At 37.0% G+C, this 20,587-nt stretch overlaps 1 protein-coding gene and 1 long non-coding RNA gene across 7 annotated transcripts in view; both read left to right on the forward strand.

The window, feature by feature from the left end:
• Positions 1-20,587, forward strand: part of LOC127863446 (uncharacterized) — a 453,451-nt gene that overhangs the window by 176,336 nt on the left and 256,528 nt on the right. The gene's annotated exons all lie outside the window — the stretch shown is intronic.
• On the forward strand, positions 9,833-10,748 carry LOC127863692 (uncharacterized). Its single transcript, XR_008041152.1, has 2 exons — positions 9,833-9,931; positions 10,390-10,748. It is a non-coding gene; the product is annotated as an uncharacterized LOC127863692 (long non-coding RNA).

The following is a 20,587-nucleotide window of genomic DNA, read 5'->3' on the forward strand; positions in this document are numbered from 1 at the left end:
AAGACAGCATGTGTGGCCGTTTTTGGGGCTAGCTGAACATTTCAAAACTTTACTTGATAGTTCTATAAATGGACCGTACTCGGTGTCTTTTGGTGAAAGTTTAAACAAGAAAGACCAATCCAGGCAAATGGATATCCATGTTCTGTTGAACCTGCATTTTATAATGGAAACAAATGACGGTTCTCGGCCTTTAAAATGAAAATTTGGCCTTGAAAAGTCCTTGAAAAGTGCTTGAATTTAGGTTTGAGATTTCTGTTTGAACCATGGTTTAAAGGCGTAAAAACGAATAAAATTTCTTAAATAACGATTTAGATTTAAAATCTTTGCGTAAAGTTATGCATTGAAAAAATAAAACACGAATTCGACATTTTGGAACGTGCGTAAAACTTCCAGTAGCAAATTATATATGGTAAACATTTCATCCCGGTTCTGACTCGTCGAGGCGCTCAATGAAAACTTACAACTTTAAGTCAACGTCACTTTGCTGTGAGGAAGGGCCACACTTAAGAACGGTCGAAAGGCCAAACAGTCTCGATTCTGTTCTCCTGGAATTACAGGCGAGTCATTACTGTTTATTGTACCTTTTTAATTACACTTATCGAAATTTTTATACACAAGTAATATACAATATACCTATATATACCTATTCAAAATGTCATTAAAATTAAATGTTAAATAAATATTTTTGATATGACTTTAACGGCAACCAAAATGCCATTATGACCTAAGCCGAAGTGTCAGTGACTGTTTTAAATAAAAAATCAAAAGGGCCGACCGAAGCGGTGTATCGAAGCGTGGAAGGCAAAAAAAGCAAGATGAGCAAGATAGATGTGGGGTCTTTTGAGCCAGAAAAAGCTGTCCAATTATGGGAAAGCAAGAAACGGAAAATAAAGCCAGGCTTTTCCAAGACTATAAACCAAAATGTTGGATTGTTGATGTGTCAAAAACAAAGCATAAAAATTATTTGGTAATATAGTGATTAGAATTAATTTTATAAATAGGGGGTAAAATAAGAATTAATTTTCGAAATAGGGAGTAAATAACAATTTGACAAAATTTTTATCTGGAGCTCTGGTCACATGTATTGTCCAACCATCATGAAACTTGGTAAGAACATTTGTTTTAATGATATCTTGGATGAGATTAGAAAATGGTTCCGGTCTGTTGAAAAACATGGCCACCAGGGGCAGGAAATTTATCCGTTTATGGCTATATTAAGACCTTGTTAGCACTTTTGTTTTTACATTTTACATTAATAGTTCACTCTTCATGAAACTTGGTCAGAAAATTTGTTCTTATGACATCTGAACAGAACAGAACATGCCAGTTCCTTTGTACCTCAGGTGAGCGACTTTGGGCCTTTAAGACCCTCTTGTTTTGTTATGCGGCTTCTGTAAAAAGCTGACACTGTATTTGTGTCAAGCCCAATCGTTATCTCTTTCTTCCCATGGTTTAGGTAAGTATCAATATTGTGTCAATATTAACAATAAAGGAGCATGGTCTACGACTTCAGTAATTTACCATGCATACAAATGCATTGTAATTATACCCCCATTACTGGTAATGGGTGCTATATAGGAGTCACTTTGTCTGTCGGTCTGTCTTTCCCAAAAATTTCATCTGATCTTCACCAAACTTGGTCAGAAGTTGTATCTAGATGATGTCTAGGTCAAGTTTAAATATGGGTCATGCTGGGTCAAAAACTAGGTCACAGGGTCACTTAGTGCATTTTAAACCGAAAGTTTGACCAGACCATAACTATGTCATTTATCGTTAGATTTTAAAATGACTTGGTACATTTGTTCACTATGATTGGACGGTGTGTCGTGTGAAAGAATAACATCGATATCTCCAAGGTCAAGGTCACACTTTGAGTTCAAAGGTCCAATGCTTGTCCGGGCCATAACTTTGTCGATTATTGTCAGACTTTAAAATTATTTGGCACATTTGTTCACCATCATTGAACAGTGTGTCGCGTGAAAAAATTAGGTCGATATCTCCAAGTTCAAGGTCACACTTTGAGTTCAAAGATAAAAAATGGCCATAAATGAGCTTGTCCTGGCCGTAACTAAGTCATTCATTGTGACATTTTAAAATCATTTGGCACATTTGTTCATCATTATTGGACGGTGTGTCGAGCAAAAGAATTACGTCAATATCTCCAAGGTCAAGGTCACACTTTAAGTTTAAAGGTAAAAAAAGGCCATAAATGAGCTTGTCCGGGCCATAACTATGTCGTTCATTGTGAGATTTTAAAATCATTTTGCACATTTGTTCACCATCATTGAAAGGTGGGACGTGCAAAAGAATTACGTCGATATCTCCAAGTTCAAGGTCACACTTTGAGTTCAAAGGTAAAAAATGGCCCTAAATGATCTTGTCCAGGCCATAACTATGTTGTTCATTGTTTAATTTTAAAATCATTTGGCACATTTGTTTACCATTATTGGACGTTGTGTCATGCGAAAGAATTACATCGATATCTCCAAGGTCAAGGTTACACTTGGAGTTCAAAAGTCAAAAATGGCCTTTAATGAGCTTGTCCGGCCATAACTATGTCATTTATCGTGAGATTTTTAAAATGACTCCTACATTAATTTTGTTCACAGTCATTTGAGGGCGTGTCATGCGAAAGAATTCAAGAGTTCAAAGGTCAAAATGGCCATAAATGATAAGGGCATTATAAGTCTTAAAAATCACCATAAATTAGATTCTCTTGTTTTCTGCAGACAACATGCTAAATAGTCTGTGTCAATGCGGCACGTGGGGGTATACGTCATGTGTGTGACAAAGCTCTAGTTATGATTTACTTTCATTTAAAAAAATTCAGCAAGTAGTTTGTTCATGTTGCATTAAATCAAAATTTTAGTTTATGTTTCCTTGGTATTGATAATTAAATAAGAACAGTGCCGGGATGCAGTCAAACATACAGTTTGTGTAAAGCAAAGAAATGTTCCATATGCTAAAAAAAAGAAGCTGAAGTAGTAACAAACTTCATGTGCCAGTGCTTTAACTGGGAACAGCTACCAGATCTTTACATTTTTACCCACAGCTGATAATAAATCAGTTACCATGGCAGCAGGCTGCTTCTGAAAAACTGAAAATTTGAGGCACCCACACAGGAAATTTCACATTTTCATTTTGATGGAGCTCTAAAACCAATATTTCTGTATTCCATAGAATTTAATGTGGCATTTAAAACAGGTCACATACTGAACTTCCCAAGTTTGTTCTTCCAGAATAAAACAACACATTTTGTGTAAATTTCTCATGAAGAATGTTATCTAAGTTTAGAAAAGTACGAATATGAAAGAAATTTTTGAGGACGTGGCTAATCAAAGACACACAGGTTAAAAACCTTTTAACCTTATGTGTTGCATGCATGTGGTTGTCATTATATATTGCGCCCAGCAGGATCTAGAGTATTTTGGGCTGTAAGCACAGTAAAAAGTACAGGCAATTTTCATCTAGACCACTTGGTTTTAATCCTCTTTCTGGAAGCATGTGGTCACCATACAGGAAAGGTGGGGTTATCTATGGGTACTCCAACTTCCCCCCACAGCACAAGACCAAACCAAACTTGGACAATTTTGCAGCTGTAATTATAAATTCAAGTAATTTAGTCAGGTAGGAGTGTTGGGGCACACGTGGGGCACAATCCGGGTACACACTCCGGGTACACACTCAGGGTACACACTCAGGGTACACACTCCGGGTACACACTCTGGGTACACACTCCGGGTACACACTCAGGTTACACACTCCGGGTACACACTCAGGGTACACACTCAGGGTACACACTCCGGGTACACATTCAGGGTACACACTCCGGGTACACACTCCGGGTACACACTCTGTGTACACACTCAGGGTACACACTAATGCTACCTCATATACTTCTAAATACACAGGAAAACTATTATAAGTGGTTGTGTTTGGTTCTAGCATTAACCATTTCCCTCTCAGAAGCAAAGTGAAAACAACTTTGTGCAAACAGCATGAAACCAGAACAGCCTGTGAGTAACTCTCAGCCTGTTCAGGTTTTATGCTGTTTGCTGCTCATCAGTATGTAAGGGTTGGAGATGAAGCCTTGAAAACTTGAATCTAGTGAAAAAGATCTTTAAAGTGATATTATGGGCATTTTTCACTGTTTAATTGAGCTGAAAAGAATTAACAGTCCAAAAGAATTAGTTAAAATGTGGTAACTGACCAATTATCTACAACTTACCTTGCTACCAGTTGTTTATAAAAAATATATATTATTTTCGATATTTTACATGACTCGCCCTGTCCTCTAAGCTGAAATGATCCATAAAACAAAATTGTGTCTTTGTGTCTTATGAACAAATCTGCATGAAAACTACATTTAGACTCACATCTTACATCAATCATTTCTGTCGTCAGTTGTCAAAACGAAAGTAAGGTTGATATTCAAATGGATTATTTTTCTCTCTCCGGGATATTGTTTTAGTATGTTGATGCTGCATTAACAAATAAGTGTTTATGAAGTGAAAACACCAAAAATAAACAAAGGTTGCAATAGACACCTATATACTGTTAGATGCCCATAATATCACTTTAATTGAATTTAACTTTCTAAGGGACTACAAGTGTATGAAAGTATCTAAGTGGTAAAGTGTTAAACCATCAAAATATACCAGTAGAACTAAGCTAGTCTTGGATCCGCCTGGTCTCTTGGCATGTATATCATGCCAGTTATCAGGCCTACAGATTCTCCTGGGGATACATTTCTGTTGATTACACAGATTATACCGGTTTTCATTCTTGCTTCCTCCGCAGTTTGCGAACATTAACCTCTGGCAAGGTTAAATTGTCTTCAAGTGTATTTATGCTACTGTTTAACCCATTTATGCCTAGCGTCTAGAAAAAAGGCTTTGGCAAACAGCGTAGACCCAGATGAGGTCTGCGTCTTTTGCTTAAAGGTATTTCTATACGAAATATTCTAAAAAAATAGAAAAAAATATCCCGTCTGTAGATCTGCCATAGTCATTAGCACTTTTCTATGGAATTCCATAGAAAATATTATGGAATTCTACGGAAATCGATGGAAATCCATGGAATTTGATGGAATTCCATCCACTTGCCAATTTTCCATCTGAAGCTGTTATGGAATTCCACGGAATCTTGACTAAAATTCCATGCATTTCCACGGAATGTATGGAAAACACCATGGAAAGTTGGACTTAGCCATTTTTTTCAACGGAAATCGTTATGGAAAATAACTTATACATTTTCTTGGATGGAAATCAATGGAAAATAACTTAGAAAATTTTCGCTGGTTGTCTGAAATGTATTTGTAGTTTAATACATGTATGAAATTATTTGCATCATGTATTTTGTATTTAAAAGAAAATGCAATAAAGATAATTATAAATTTGTTCTAGAAATTGGAACAGTTCTGGAACTGTTCCATATTTGTGTTCTAAAACGTATGTTCTGGAATTGTTCCAAAACAGTTTGTTTAGAATAAATCCAGAACATTTGTGGAAAATGGCTTAGGACTGAAACTGTTCCAATAATTTCAAGAACCTTTTTAGAACATTTCAAGGACAAAATATGGTTAAAAATTTCTAAAAATGTTTTAAAATGTAGTTCTAGAACACATCTAGAACGCTTTAAGAACCAGTAAGTTCTACAAAAGTTCTTATGGGGAATAAGAACACATATAGAACACCTTACACTAAATAGCCAAAAAGACTTCATAGTAGCGACAGCAGCAGCAGCAGTAGTAGTAGTAGTTGTAGTAGCTGTATTAGAAGTAGTAGTTGTTGTTGTTGTAGTAGGTGTTGTTGTTGTAGTAATTGATGTAGTAGCAGTAGTGTTTTTTATATCAGTAGAGGTTGTGGTGGTAGTAGTAGTAGTAGAAGTAGTAGCATTAACAGTTTCTGTAGCAATAGTAGTAGCAATAGAAGTAGCAGTAGTAGCAGTTGTTGCTGTAGTAGCAGTTGTTGCTGCTGCTGTTGGTGCTGTTGTTGTTGCTGCTGCTGTTGTTGCTGCTGTTATTGTTGTTGTTGTTGTTGGTGGTGGTGTTGTTGATGCTGTAGTAATTAAAGTAGTAGTTCTGCAGAAGTAGGAGTAGTTGTTACTTTCAAAGCAATTTCTACAAGTTTAAATTCCTTAACCCTGTCCAAGTGGTATGCACACTGTTTTTTCTCAATATCAAACTCAGCCAGTCCAGGTTGTCAAATAACAATCTATCTGATAAGCCAAGCATGTGTTGTACATCAGATGTTGGGTATGTTTGCTGCAAATCTATTGGTTATAAGATATAACAGCCTTTTTTAATTGGCTGAATTCAAATACAGAAAGTTTACCTGTTGGATTGAAACATGAAACATGGTGGACAATGTACTGGTTTAACTTGTTAAAATAAAGTTAAAGACATTTAACAAACAGAAGAGTCATTAGTTTTTCCATTAAAAACACTTTCTTAAAATACTTATGTATTTATATCATTTGGAAAGTGACATGAAATATTGCTAAAGAGAGATGCATACAGTGTTTGAGCAGTCTGTCTAGGAATAGAACAACAACTGAAGGTTTGTGATTTTTATTATTTCTAAATATTCCTTTAAATTTAATCTTCTTATGACATTATTGTAGACCTTTTTATGTGATATTTGAGGTTTTAGTATGGCAAATATTAGTTTAAAAGCAGCTGTCACCCAAATTTTCACTTAGTGGAGTTTGCAGGTTGAAAAAGGAAGTAATAAGACCTATGTGGAGAAATTAATAACGTTGAATGTAGTATCGGAATTTTATCATGCAAGGTTATGGAACTGCAGGCTAAGGAAGTTTTTTACTGTGCATGTTGAGCACTCAATGCTCATTAATGGTGTTAATCTTTATTACAATCCCCCGCCATAGGCGGAGGGATATTATTTTGGCGTTGTCTGTTCGTCCTTTCATCCTTCCGTCTGTCCGTCTTTCCATCCGTCCGTAGTCATATCTTGGAAGTGCTTTGGCAGATTTCACTGAAACTTGGTATGAGTATGTATATTGATAAGAGGATGATGCATGCCAAATGGCATTGTACACCATTAGTTAATAACAGAGTTATGGCCCTTTGTATCTTGAAAAAATGCTTTTTGTGTGTCCAAGGCCATCTCCTGGAAGTGCTTTGGCGGATTTCATTGAAACCTGGTTCGAGTATATATATGGATAAGAGGATGATGCACGCCAAATGGAATTGTACACCATCTGTTAAAAACGGGGTTATGGCCCTTTGTATCTTTAAAAAATGCTTGTTTGAGTGTCAAATATAATACTTATGTGTCCAGAAGCTTGTTGGCGGGGGATATCAATTCAACGTATTTGCTTGTAAATAAAAAATTAAACCAATGGAATTGGTTTTTAGGTATCTGAGTGTGCATTTTCATACCAATAGAATAACACATCATTCTAATTATAGCAATAATAAATTTGTACTAATCATACCAACAAATTAAGTTATGCTTAGTGCTTTACGATGTATTCACTTCGTTTTTAGTTCTCTTTCTAAAGACCATTTAACAACTTAATATTTAAAACAATTCATGAATTACGTTCCCTATACATTTTCATTATGTGCTTTAATTACCATTGACCAGTTGATGGAAGATACTGCAGAGTTTGGCAGGGAAATAATCCAACAGCAAAGCGGCTCTTTAAGCGCATTTACCTAGAGGACTTACAGGGCCACAAATTCATGGTAAATATTGTCATGCCCTGGGCTAGATAAATTATTTAATGTTAACCACCTGAAAGTATTTTGTCTTTTTGGAATTCAATATATTAGTCTAAGTCATTTACACTTTTCTGGATCCTGGGATAACTTTAAAAGTTCTAAGTATTTTTTCATGAAACTTGAAACATGAACAGATGACAATAAGGACATTTTGCACGTCATTTCATGTTGTTTATAATGCAAGAATTCTGGTTGCTATGGCAACAAATATATTTAACAAACTTAAAATAGTGAAGTTTAACAGGTAGGGGACCATATTGCTTTGCAATCTCTCGTTATAGTTTGAATGTAAATAACTCTTTGCTTTAGACATTTTTATGATTTTTAATTCTGTAGAGTACATGTGAGCAGTATACAATGTACCTCATACCAAAAAGGACCCGGAGGCAGTGACTGGTGTTCAATATTCTCAGAAGAAAAGGAAAATGGCAGTGGAAGACTTGGACAAACATTTTTAGCCTCTGTGTTAAGCCTGGCAGTCTGTGGCTGGTGACATGTTTTATTTTGGTTACTTCTTGTATAAAAAAGACCAGTTATTTATTTTGTGAATTGTATTTTGTGTTTGTTTTTTGTCTTAATTTATTTGTTGTTTTTTTAATTTAGGAATTTGAAACTTGGATAATTGAATTAAGTCCGTGTTCAACAGTACTGAGCATAGTATAATAAATAACAAATTTACAACAGTTGTTAATTTGTTATGTATTATTATTAACTATGCTCAGTACTTGAATACTGGCTCTCTGCATGGGAATTCGTTTTCTAGAAAGTTGGTTTCAGACTTAAATATTTGAAGTTAACCTTCGGAACTTTTCTAGAATTGTACTGGAACACATCAACTAGAACTGAACTTCTGTTATCATACTGAAAGTGTTCTAGAATTAATAAGGAACAGTTGTTGAACGTTAAAATATATGAGAAAAAACTCTAGAACAATTGTGCGTGATGTGTGTGTGCATGTAATTCTGTGTGTTTATGAACATATGTGAGAAAGAAAGTATACTTGTCATAAGAGAAATGTAAAATTCTACTTCAATGTTTTATATTGTGCCTTTTATAAGTTTTTCTTTTCTCACCTGTATATGCGTGCATGTTTATGGATGTGTTTTTGAATGTGTGCATGCATGCTTGTGGTTAAGAGAGTTGGTACTTTATGAAAATGTAAAACCACTCATTTTTGAATATGTACTGTGACTGCATGTGTGTGGTTAATGATTGATGCCAGATCTTGTTCTTGTTTAACTTCTATGATGAAACCTTTAGTTACATTCACATTTGTTTTTCAAAATCAATAAAATGCCTTTGATCTATAATCTGTTTTTTTCTATTTTATTCCAGCTTTTTATACGCCCGTATAAAATACGGGACGTATTATGTGAAACCCCTTGGCGGGCGGCGGGCGGAAGGCATCACTTTGTCCGGACTCTAATTCAAATTGTATTCATCCGATCTTCACCAAACTTGGTCAGCAGTTGCATCTAGTTGATATTCAGGCCAAGTTCGAATATGGGTCATGCCGGGTCAAAAACTAGGTCATAGGGTCAATAAGTGCATTTTCAAAGGGGCCACTTTGTCCAGACTCTATTTCAAATTGTATTCATCCGATCTTCACCAAACTTGGTCAGCAGTTGCATCTAGTTGATATATAGGCCAAGTTCGAATATGGGTCATGCCGGGTCAAAAACTAGGTCATAGGGTCAATTAGTGCATTTTCAACGGCGCCACTTTGTCTGGACTCTAATTCAAATTGTATTCATCCAATCTTCACCAAACTTGGTCAGTAGTTGCATCTAGTTGATATCTAGGTCAAGTCCGAATATGGGTCATGCTGGGTCAAAAACTAGGTCAAAGGGTCAATTAGTGCATTTTACTTTGTCCGGACTCTAATTCAAATTGTATAAATCTTATCTTCACCAAACTTGGTCAGTAGTTGCATCTAGTTGATATCTAGGCCAAGTTCGAATATGGGTCATGCCAGGTAAAAAACTAGGTCATAGGGTCAATTAGTCCATTTTCAACAGCGCCACTTTGTCCGGACTCTTATTCAAATTGTATTCATCCGATCTTTACCAAACTTGGTCAGTAGTTGATTGTATTCATCCGATCTTCACCAAACTTGGTCAGCAGTTGCATCTAGTTGATATATAGGCCAAGTTCGAATATGGGTCATGCCGGGTCAAAAACTAGGTCATAGGGTCAATTAGTGCATTTTCAACGGCGCCACTTTGTCTGGACTCTAATTCAAATTGTATTCATCCAATCTTCACCAAACTTGGTCAGTAGTTGCATCTAGTTGATATCTAGGTCAAGTCCGAATATGGGTCATGCTGGGTCAAAAACTAGGTCAAAGGGTCAATTAGTGCATTTTACTTTGTCCGGACTCTAATTCAAATTGTATAAATCTTATCTTCACCAAACTTGGTCAGTAGTTGCATCTAGTTGATATCTAGGCCAAGTTCGAATATGGGTCATGCCAGGTAAAAAACTAGGTCATAGGGTCAATTAGTCCATTTTCAACAGCGCCACTTTGTCCGGACTCTTATTCAAATTGTATTCATCCGATCTTTACCAAACTTGGTCAGTAGTTGCATCTAGTTGATATCTAGGTCAAGTTCGAATATGGGTCATGTCGGGTCAAGAACTAGGTCATAGGGTCAATTAGTGCATTTTCAACGGCGCCACTTTGTCCGGACTCTAATTCAAATTGTATTCATCCGAAACTTTTAAACAACTTTTTATCCTGCGTCAAAGTGGTATGGGGGTATAAGTCACATTCAGTGACAAAGCTCTAGTTCAAGTTGAATTCACCAAACTTGGTCAGAGGTAGTATATAGATTATATATCAGTCAGGTCTGATTGGAGACATGCAACCGATTAACACATGCAATATTTTTATGCAATATTTTTATCCAGTTTTATTTTGCGATATTTTCATCGGGTTTATTTTTTTCGCGATTTTTGAAACGAGTTATTTTTAACAACATGTTTATTGGTAAGTTTCATTTTTCCTTCAATCTAATCATGATTTCCACAGGTACATGAGTTTTTCACTGTGCATGGGTACTATAGAAAGGCAACTGTTTATCATTGTCATCAACCTAAAATCAATTTTTATACGCCCGTTTTAAAAAAACGGGACGTATTATAGTTTCACCTTGGCAGCGGGCGGGCAGGTGGGCGGTGTCCACAGCAGTTTCCGCTCTCTAATTCAAATAGTTTTCATCCGATCTTCACCAAATTTGGTCAGAAGTTGTGTCTAGACAATATCTACATGTAGGTCAAGTTCAAATATGGGTCATGCCAGGTTAAAAACTAGGTCACGAGGTCACTTAGTGCATTTCAAGCATTAAGCATGATGTCCGCTTTCTAATTTTAGTAGTTTTCATCAAATCTTCACCAACTTTGGTCAGAAGTGGTGTCTAGATGATTATGAAGGTCAAGTTAAAATATGGGTCATGGTAAAGTTATCAAGTTGTCCAAAGCCTTAAAACGGGCGTATCTTGTGACAGTTTGGCACTCTTGTTATTAAATTCCATAGCTTTTCACGGAATTCCACGGCATTCTATGGAATTCCACGGCATTCTATGGAAATCCACGGCGTTCTATGGAATTCCACGGCGTTCTATGGAATTCCACGGCTTTCTATGGAATTCCACGGCATTCTATGGAATTCCACGGCATTCTATGGAATTCCACGGAATTCTATGGAATTCCACGGCATTTTATGGAATTCCATCCCATATCAAGTCCCCCTTCTATTTTTTTTCACTTTTCCATTGATTGCATGGAATCGGATGGAAAGTTAGTGCCAATACTCCACGGAATTCCATCTAACGATTTCCATAGAATTCCATATGATTCCACGGCAGATCTACAGACGGGATACTAGACATCCCTAATTTTGGAAATAGATTGATCCAATTTAGAAGGATAGGAGAGTCCACTAGGTATAAATGGGTTAAGGATATGCTTCTGAAATTTTTTTTTCCTACATTGTTATGATTGATTTGTAAACTTTTACCACTCCAAACAAGAGATCTTGATTTTTTTTAAAGATAATGCAATCCTTAACTAGTGCATCGAAATAATATTAAATTTTAAGCAAATATTTTTTTAATTTAAGTCAAATGAATTTCCATATAATTAAATAATTACACTATAGATGTATTTTATTTTTATGCCCCCCTTCGAAGAAGAGGGGGTACATTGTTTTGCACATGTCGGTCAGTCCGTCCGTCGGTCCGCCCACCAGATGGTTTCCGGATGATAAATCAAGAACGTTTAAGCCTAGGATCATGAAACTTCATAGTTACAAAATAGAAAAATGGTTTCCGGATGATAACTCAAGGATGCTTAGGCCTAGCATCATGAAACTTCATAGGTACATTGATCATGACTGGCAGATGACCCCTATTGATTTTCAGGTCACTAGGTCAAAGGTCAAGGTCACAGTGAATCGAAACAGTAAAATGGTTTCCGGATGATAACTCAAGAATTCTTATGCCTAGGATCATGAAACTTCATTCTAAGGTACATTGATAATGACTGGCAGATGACCACTATTGATTTTCAGGTCACTAGGTCAAAGGTCAAGGTCACGGTGACTGGAAATAGTAAAATGGTTTCCGGATGATAACTCAAGAACGTTTTATGCCTAGGGTCATGAAACTTCATAGGTGCATGGATCATGATTCGCAGATGACCCCTATTGATTCTTAGTTGAAAGGTCAAGGTCACTGTGACCTGAAATAGTAAAATGTTTTCTGGATAATAACTCAAGAACGCTTATTCCTAGGATCATGAAACTTCATAGGTCAAAGGTCACAGTGACTTGAAACAGTTAAATGGTTTCCGGATGATAACTCAAGAATGCTTACGCCTAGGATCATGAAACTTCATAAGAACACTGATCATGACTGGCAGATGACCTCTATTGAATTTCAGGTCACTAGGTCAAAGGTCAGGGTTACAATGACTTGAAATAGTAAAATGGTTTCCGGATGATAACTCAAGAACGCTTACGCCTAGGATCATTAAACTTCATAGGTACATTGATCATGACTGGCAGATGACCTCTATTAATTTTCAGGTCAACAGGTCAAAGGCCAAGGTAACAGTGACTCGAAACAGTAAAATGGTTTCCTGATAATAACTCAATAATAATTGAGCCTAGGATCATGAAACTTCATAGGTACATTGATCATGACTGGCAGATGACTCCTATTGATTTTCAGGTCACTAGGTCAAAGATCAAGGTCAAAGTGACAAAAAAGTTTTCACACAATGGCTGCCACTATAGCTGACAGCCCATATGGGGGTATGCATGTTTTACAAGCAGCCCTTGTTTCTTCATGCATAGTTCCAACATTTGTCTTATGATAGCATGTTTAATATGCAACATGTTTTAGAAAGCTAGTATCAAAGTTCTAGTAGAATGACCAGATCAGGCATTTTCATCTGATGTGTCTAGTTGAATGCCATGTTATACCTATCATGTTTTCAATTTATGACGAGCCAGTGGTAAACAGTTCTTAACCCATTTATGCCTAGCGTCTAGAAAAAAGGCCTTTGCAAACAGCGCTGACCCAGATGAGACGCCGCATGATTCGGGGTCTCATCTGGGTCTGCGCTCTTTGTTTAAAGAAATTTCTGTAAGAACTATTCTAAATTTAGAAATAAATATATTAGACATCCCTCATTTTGGAAATACATTAATCCAATTTAGAAGGATTGGAGAGTCCACTAGGCATAAATGGGTTAATTTTCTAATTATACCCACGCTTTTTGGAGAAAAAGTGGGGATTATGTGGTTATCTCTGCCGTCTGTCCGTCCGTCCATCCTGGCCACTATCTCCTCCTACACTATTAGCACTAGAACCTTGAAATTTACACACATGGACTAAGCTATGAGCATATGTGCGACTGTGCACTATTTGGAATTTCGATCTGACCTCTGGGTCAAAAGTAATGGGGGTTGGGGTGGGGCTGGGTCAGAGATTTTCTTGGAACCGCGATTCAAAAAAGGCTCATAACTACTGTGTCCCTTCAGATATTGCTTTCATATTTAGTATGCATGTGTATTTGGACAACAACTTTCCATGCGCATGAAAATGTTGACCCCTGTGACCTTGAACTTGAGGTCAGCATTCATGTTCAGAAATCTGCGACCATGATTCGAAAAAGACTCATAACTTATGTGGGACCCTTCAGATATTGCTTTCATATTTAGTATGCATGTGTATCCGGACAACACCTTTCCATGCGCATACACATTTTGACCACTGTGACCTTGACCTTGAACTAGAGGTCAGCGTTCAGGTTTTGAAATCTGAGACTGCAATTTGAAAAAGGCTCATACCTACTGTGTCCCTTCAGATATTGATTTCATATTTGGTACGCATGTGTATCTGGACAACACCTTTCCATGCACATACAATTTTTGAACTTAGGGTCCGTGTTCAGGTTTCGAAATCTGCAACCGTGATTAAAAAAAAGCTCATAACGTCTGTGTCCCTTCAGACATTGCTTTCATATTTGGTACTTGTGTATCTGGACAAGACCTTTCAATGCGCATATTTTTTTTTACCCCTGTGACCTTGACCTTATGGTCCGCGTTTAGATTTTGGAAATCTATTATGTGGTTATCTCCGCCATCTGTCCGTCCGTCCTGGCCACATTCTCCTCCTACACTATTAGCACTAGAACCTTGAAACTTACACACATGGAAGCCATGAGCATATGTGTGACAGTGCACTATTTGGAATTTTGATGTGACCCCTGGGTCAAAAGTTATGGGAGTTGGGGTGGGGCCAGGTCAGAGATTTTCACTCATTTGTTTAGGTTATTTTACATTTACTTCTTCATTTCCACACCGATTTACTTCAAATTGATACTGAACATCTCTTATGAAAATACCGTCAATCTCAACTATGCATGGCCCCATTACCAACCCTGGTGCGCCCCTATGTCAAACATGCGGCGTGGGGATAGGCGTTGGCCGCTGCCGTGCCATTTCTAGTTAGTTATAAAATTGTCATGTCACCACATTGTCAAGCTGATGGGAAATGATCATGTCTCCACATTATATTCTTATATGCCCAGCTGTCGGAAAATAACACAGTATTTTCATTATGTCAAGTAACTATGCAAATGGTCATGTCTTCCTATAATGTCAAGTTCATAGTAAATCAGCTTGTCACTGCAATTGTCAGATTGCTAGAAAATGGACATGTCTGATCATAATGTCAAGGCCAAGGGTAATAAAGATGTCCTGTTTGAATGTTCAGTTGTTATCCCCTGCCAAAGGCGGAGGAATATAGACTTGGCCTTGTCCGTCCGTCAGTATATCTGTCAGTCAGTCAGTCTTTAAGTCCGTCTGTCACAAAACTTTTTAGGGCTATATCAGAACCTATATAAGATATTACCATGAAACTTCATGGGTCTATAGATATCAATTAGGACAAGTGCCATGCTCAAGAACCATAACCCTGCACTTTCTTTAATAAAGTTGTTATCCTTTGTATGATGAAACTTTTTAGAGCTATATCTCAGATACCTTGAAGATTTCAACATGAAAATTCATGGATGAATTCAAATTATTGAGGAGAAGTGCCATGCTAAAGAACCATAACCCTTCACTTTCTTAAATAAGAGTTATTGCTCTTTGTTGTTTTTGTATGCTGGAACTTTTCAGGGCTATATGCCAGATACGATACAACATTTCATCAAGAAACTGCATGGGTGTTATAGATATCAATGAGGAAAATTGCAATTTATAAAAACAATTACCCTACACTTAATTGCTACCTGTTCATTATTACCCTGCACTTAATGATTATACTGTATATCAAGGGATCTGCACCGATCCATAAATAAAGTTTATCTGGCAAGGGATATCAATTCAATGAATTTGCTTGTTTATAAATGTTGTTTAAGCTGAAAGTCGGAAAAAAACCTAATAAATGTTGGACGCACTGGGTCAAAAAGCACATTACCTCATTGCCAGGCTTTCCACTCCAATCATTATCAACTATGGTGCTCTGCCTGTGAAGTCCCCCTGGGCTGGTAGAATGCCTGGATGGAGAACAACTCCAGCTTCTGGAAGTCATCCTGTCCTGTTGTGACAAGCCAACTACAAGCCAACTAAGATAGCCTCATCTGCTAAAGTTGGGCAAAGGAGACCAAGGTGATGCATGGAAGCAGTGTAAAGCACCTGAAGCCCATGCCATCTTTGCGTGGAGAGCCATTGTGTTTGTCTTAGCATTGACAAGAAAAAGAAAGACCCTCCCATTAATCAATCAATTTATTTGCTACATTCATACTGAGCCCAGAAGTAACCAATATCTTTAGCCTTCAGTCATGATGGGTATTTTGACTGCGGGTCAACTTTCATAGATGTGGGTTTATCATCGGCTTTCAAGGAGGCTCATGATAATCAAGGAAGGAACTTAATGTGGTTTTGCTTTCCCATGAAGTACCCCAAATGTAGACTATGGGATGATTGTTGAGATTTAATAAGCCATGAAAAGGTATATTGAGTGCCAAGAAAACCCATTAAATACTGAGCTTGGTTGGCCATTTATCTTTGGTTGAATCATATGTCTGTTGTGGTATGGCCTATGCCTTTGATAGAGTTCACCTTTGGTGTAATTCTGGAAACTAATTTGAACATTTAAAACATAAAAACGTTTTGTGTGATGTTTGTTTAATGCAATTAATGATGTTTCTTGTGCTAACATTTAATAACAATTAAGAATTTTTTTCTTCACCAGCAAGATTGTTAAGGTCACTAAGACAAAGTATTTTTAAGTACTTTTGAAGCAGTATTACTTTGATATTATAAAACATTAGAAAATAAACCTGACTAGGTATTTTGAAACCAAATGTATAAATTATAATCTTTATTGTCAGATTATTATTCAAACATTTTCTTTCGAGCCCTGAATTAATTCTATATTAACTCTAATAAAAACAATTTGAAATGTGTTTTATTTGGGCAAAAGGGCTTTTTAAGTGCAACGTATTCGCTCATCTATCATTTAAAATCCATGTCAGCATATACATGATAAGCCTCTGAAAAGATTAATGTTTCATAACACTCCATGATATTGGAATAGACCATGATAAAACTGGAAATCTCAATGATATTATTTTTAACTGATTGGATTTTTTCCAAAGCTTGGCAATTTTAATCCACAATAAGTCTGTGAATCCCAGACCAGTTGATATAATTCCACTATAAATGTGTATTGATAACACTCAGCAGTTGGATTCAATTGATGTCTCGGAACTCATCTGCACTTGATAATTATTGTGCAGCCATTTTTCAGTAATATTTATGTTAACCCTTTACCACTTAGATACGTATTTTCACGCATGTGTAGTTCCTTAGATAGTTATATTTATATTTAGACCTTTCTTACTAGATTCAAGTTTTAAAGGCTTCATTTCCAACCCTTAGATACTGATGAGCAGCAAAAAGCAAAAAACCTGAACAGACTGTGAGTTACTCGCAGGCTGCTGTGTTTTTATGCTGTTTGCACATAGCCATTTTCACTTTGCTTATAAGTGTGAAAATGTTATGGTATATTTTCATTTTCTCTTGTACCATTGCTTTACACACATTCATGGTATCACATGTTTATAATTACAATTTGCTTAATTGATCATTTGTATTCATGTTAAGTATGAAAATCATCCCAGATCGTATTTTCATTAGCAACTAAATTACTGTACAATTTATTGCAAGCATCTGCCAGATACAGCAATATTGTATTCATTTTCTTCACGTCTCTGATGTGCCTGAGTTAATTTATGCATTAACTTAACTCATTTCATCGTTAGGATACAGCATTTTGCTTTAAAATCTGTTTTCGTTCCTGTTCTGGTTATCAACCTTGGAATCATAAACCAGAAGAAATTAGTGGGCTTTTCTGTAAGCTTGCCAACATTTACCTTCCAGACCTGTACACTCATCCTTTCACAAGTTGCATAAGGAAAATTAAAGCGCTGAGAGCATACTTGTAAATGACAAGTCATCAGGTGGTACTTTAAGCTAGTGCAATCATTTCTTTTAAATAGCAATGTTCTAATATAATATGTTTCTATGTAATGTACTTTGCGTCTACGATTGAATGCTTGTCTTTTCGATTGTGCTGAAGACAGACAATGAAAAACTTCAAAGGGAACGAATCTTGGTAAATAATTGAACACAATGTGCCATTTTTATTATATTCTAAATGACTTCAGTTCATTTTAGTGACTACATTAGCCGAATGTTACTGGAGGTGTCTCTGTGAGCATCAGAGGCATGCTCTTAACCCTTTCCCTCTCAGAAGCACAGTGAAAATGGCTATATGCAAACAGCATAAAACCAGAACAGCCTGCAAGTTACTCTCGCAGTCTGTTCCGGTTTTATGCTGTTTGCTGCTCATCAGTATCTAAGGGCTGGAAATGAAGCCTTTAAAACTTGAATCTTGTAAGAAAGGTCTTCAATTAAATTTATTCTAAGGGACTACACATGTGGGAAAATATGTATCTATTAAAGTGGTAAAGGGTTAAGTTTATATTCATGTAGACAATAATAATGACGTTGGGTGAATGAATTACAATTCTGCCCATTGAAAAACATGGCTGCCAGCGTTAGGACTGTTCTTTTGAAACATAATTTGGGAAACCTTGTGAGCACTTACTGCTTAGAACAGTTTCGTTACTTGCAAGAGTCTTAGGTTAGCCCTTAGGATATTTAACTCTCTTAATTGTTGGTGTGGATGGGTAAGAGTTGAATCTTAGGCAAGCACTACAGCATTTGGTCCTCTTGTTTGTTGTTGTGTTTGCGTGGTTGGTTGGAAATTTTTTTTTGATGAGCCCAATGGCTTCTCTCTCTCTCTTGATTATTGTTTCATGTTTTGTTGGAGGTTTAGTCTTAGGTAATTCCAACGGCATTTGACCCTCTTGATTGTTGATGTGTATTTGTGGATGGGTGGGAGCATAGTCTCAGGTGAGCACTTAAGGCCTTTAGCTCTTGTGTTTGTTTTTGTGTATTTGTTGTTGTATGTTAGTTTAGTCTTAGGCGAGCCTTAAGCCCTCTTGATTGTTGTGGATGGCTGGGAGTTTAATTTTGCAGAAAGGGATGTTATTATGCCCCCCTTCAAAGAAGAGGGGGTATATTGCTTTGCACATGTCGGTATGTGGGTCCGTCCACCAGGTGGTTTCCGGATGATAACTCAAGAATGCATAGGCCTAGGATCATGAAACTTCATAGGTAGATAGATCATGACTCGCAGATGACCCCTATTGATTTTGAGGTCACTAGGTCAAAGGTCAAGGTCATGGTGACCCGAAATAGTAAAATAGTCTCCGGATGATAACTCAAGAACGCATATGCCTAGGATCATGAAACTTCATAGGTAGATTGATCATGACTTGCAGATGACCCCTATCGATTTTGAGGTCACTAGGTCAAAGGTCAAGGTTACTGTGACCCGAAATAGTAAAATGCTTTCCGGATGATAATTCAAAAACTCATACGCCTAGGATCATGAAACTTCATAGGTAGATAGATCATGACTCGCAGATGACCCCTATTGATTTTGAGGTCAGTATTTCAAAGGTCAAAGTCACAGTGACCCCAAATAGTAAAATGGTTTCCGGATGATAACTCAAGAACACATATGCGATCATGAAACTTCATGGGTAGATTGATCATGACTTGCAGATGACCCCTATTGATTTTGAGGTCACTATGTCAAAGGTCAAGGTCATGGTGACCGAGAATAGTTAAATGGTTTCCGGATGATAACTCAAGAATGCTTACGCCTAGGATCATGAAACTTCATAGGTACATTGATCATGACTCGCAGATGACCCCTATTGATTTTCAGGTCACTAGGTCAAAGGTCAAGGTCACGGTGACCCGAAACAGTTAAATTGTTTCCCGATGATAACTCGAGAACGCTTTTGCCTAGGATCATGACACTTCATAGGTACATTGATCATGACTCGCAGATGACCCCTATTGATTTCAGGTCACTAGGTCAAAGGTCAAGGTCACAGTGACAAAAAACATATTCACACAATGGCTGCCACTACAACGGGCAGCCCATATGGGGGGCATGCATGTTTTACAAACAGCCCTTGTTTTTTTTTATTAAAGAATATCTAATAAATGACCACCACACCCTCATACTATACCCCCCCCCCCCCACCCCCCCATCCCAAAAAAATATTTTTTATGCCCCCGGAAAGGTGGCATATAGCAGTTGAACTGTCCGTCAGTATGTCAATCAGTCTGTCTGTCCGTCCGAATAAAACTTTGACATTGGCCATAACTTTTTCACTTTTGAAGATAGCAACTTGATATTTGGCATGCATGTGTATCTCATGGAGCTGCACATTTTGAGTGGTGCAAGGTCAAGGTCATCCTTCAAGGTCAAATGTCAAATATATGGCGTCTGTCGGTCCGAAAACTGTTATTCTATTTATCATGCCACATATATTTCTTCTTATGCCCCCGGTAGGGTGGCATATAGTAGTCGAACTGTCCCTCAGTCCATCTGTCAGTCTGTGAGTCCGTCGGAAAACTTTAACATTGGCTGTATATTTTGCAATATTGAAGATAAGAACTTGATATTTTACATGCATGTGTATCTCATGAAGCTGCACAATTTGAGTGGTAAAGTGTCAAGGTCAAGGTCATCCTTCAAGGTCAAAAGTGAAAAAATTCAATCCAAGGGAAGTAATAAGCTTTAAAAGTGAGATTTCTAAACCTGCCAAATGATATATTGAAATTTATTTTATTTCAAAGCAGCGCAATAAGGGGCATTGTGTTTCTGAGAAACACAT

This window comes from Dreissena polymorpha, chromosome 1 (genome assembly GCF_020536995.1).
Source record: "Dreissena polymorpha isolate Duluth1 chromosome 1, UMN_Dpol_1.0, whole genome shotgun sequence".
Taxonomy (NCBI): domain Eukaryota; kingdom Metazoa; phylum Mollusca; class Bivalvia; order Myida; family Dreissenidae; genus Dreissena; species Dreissena polymorpha.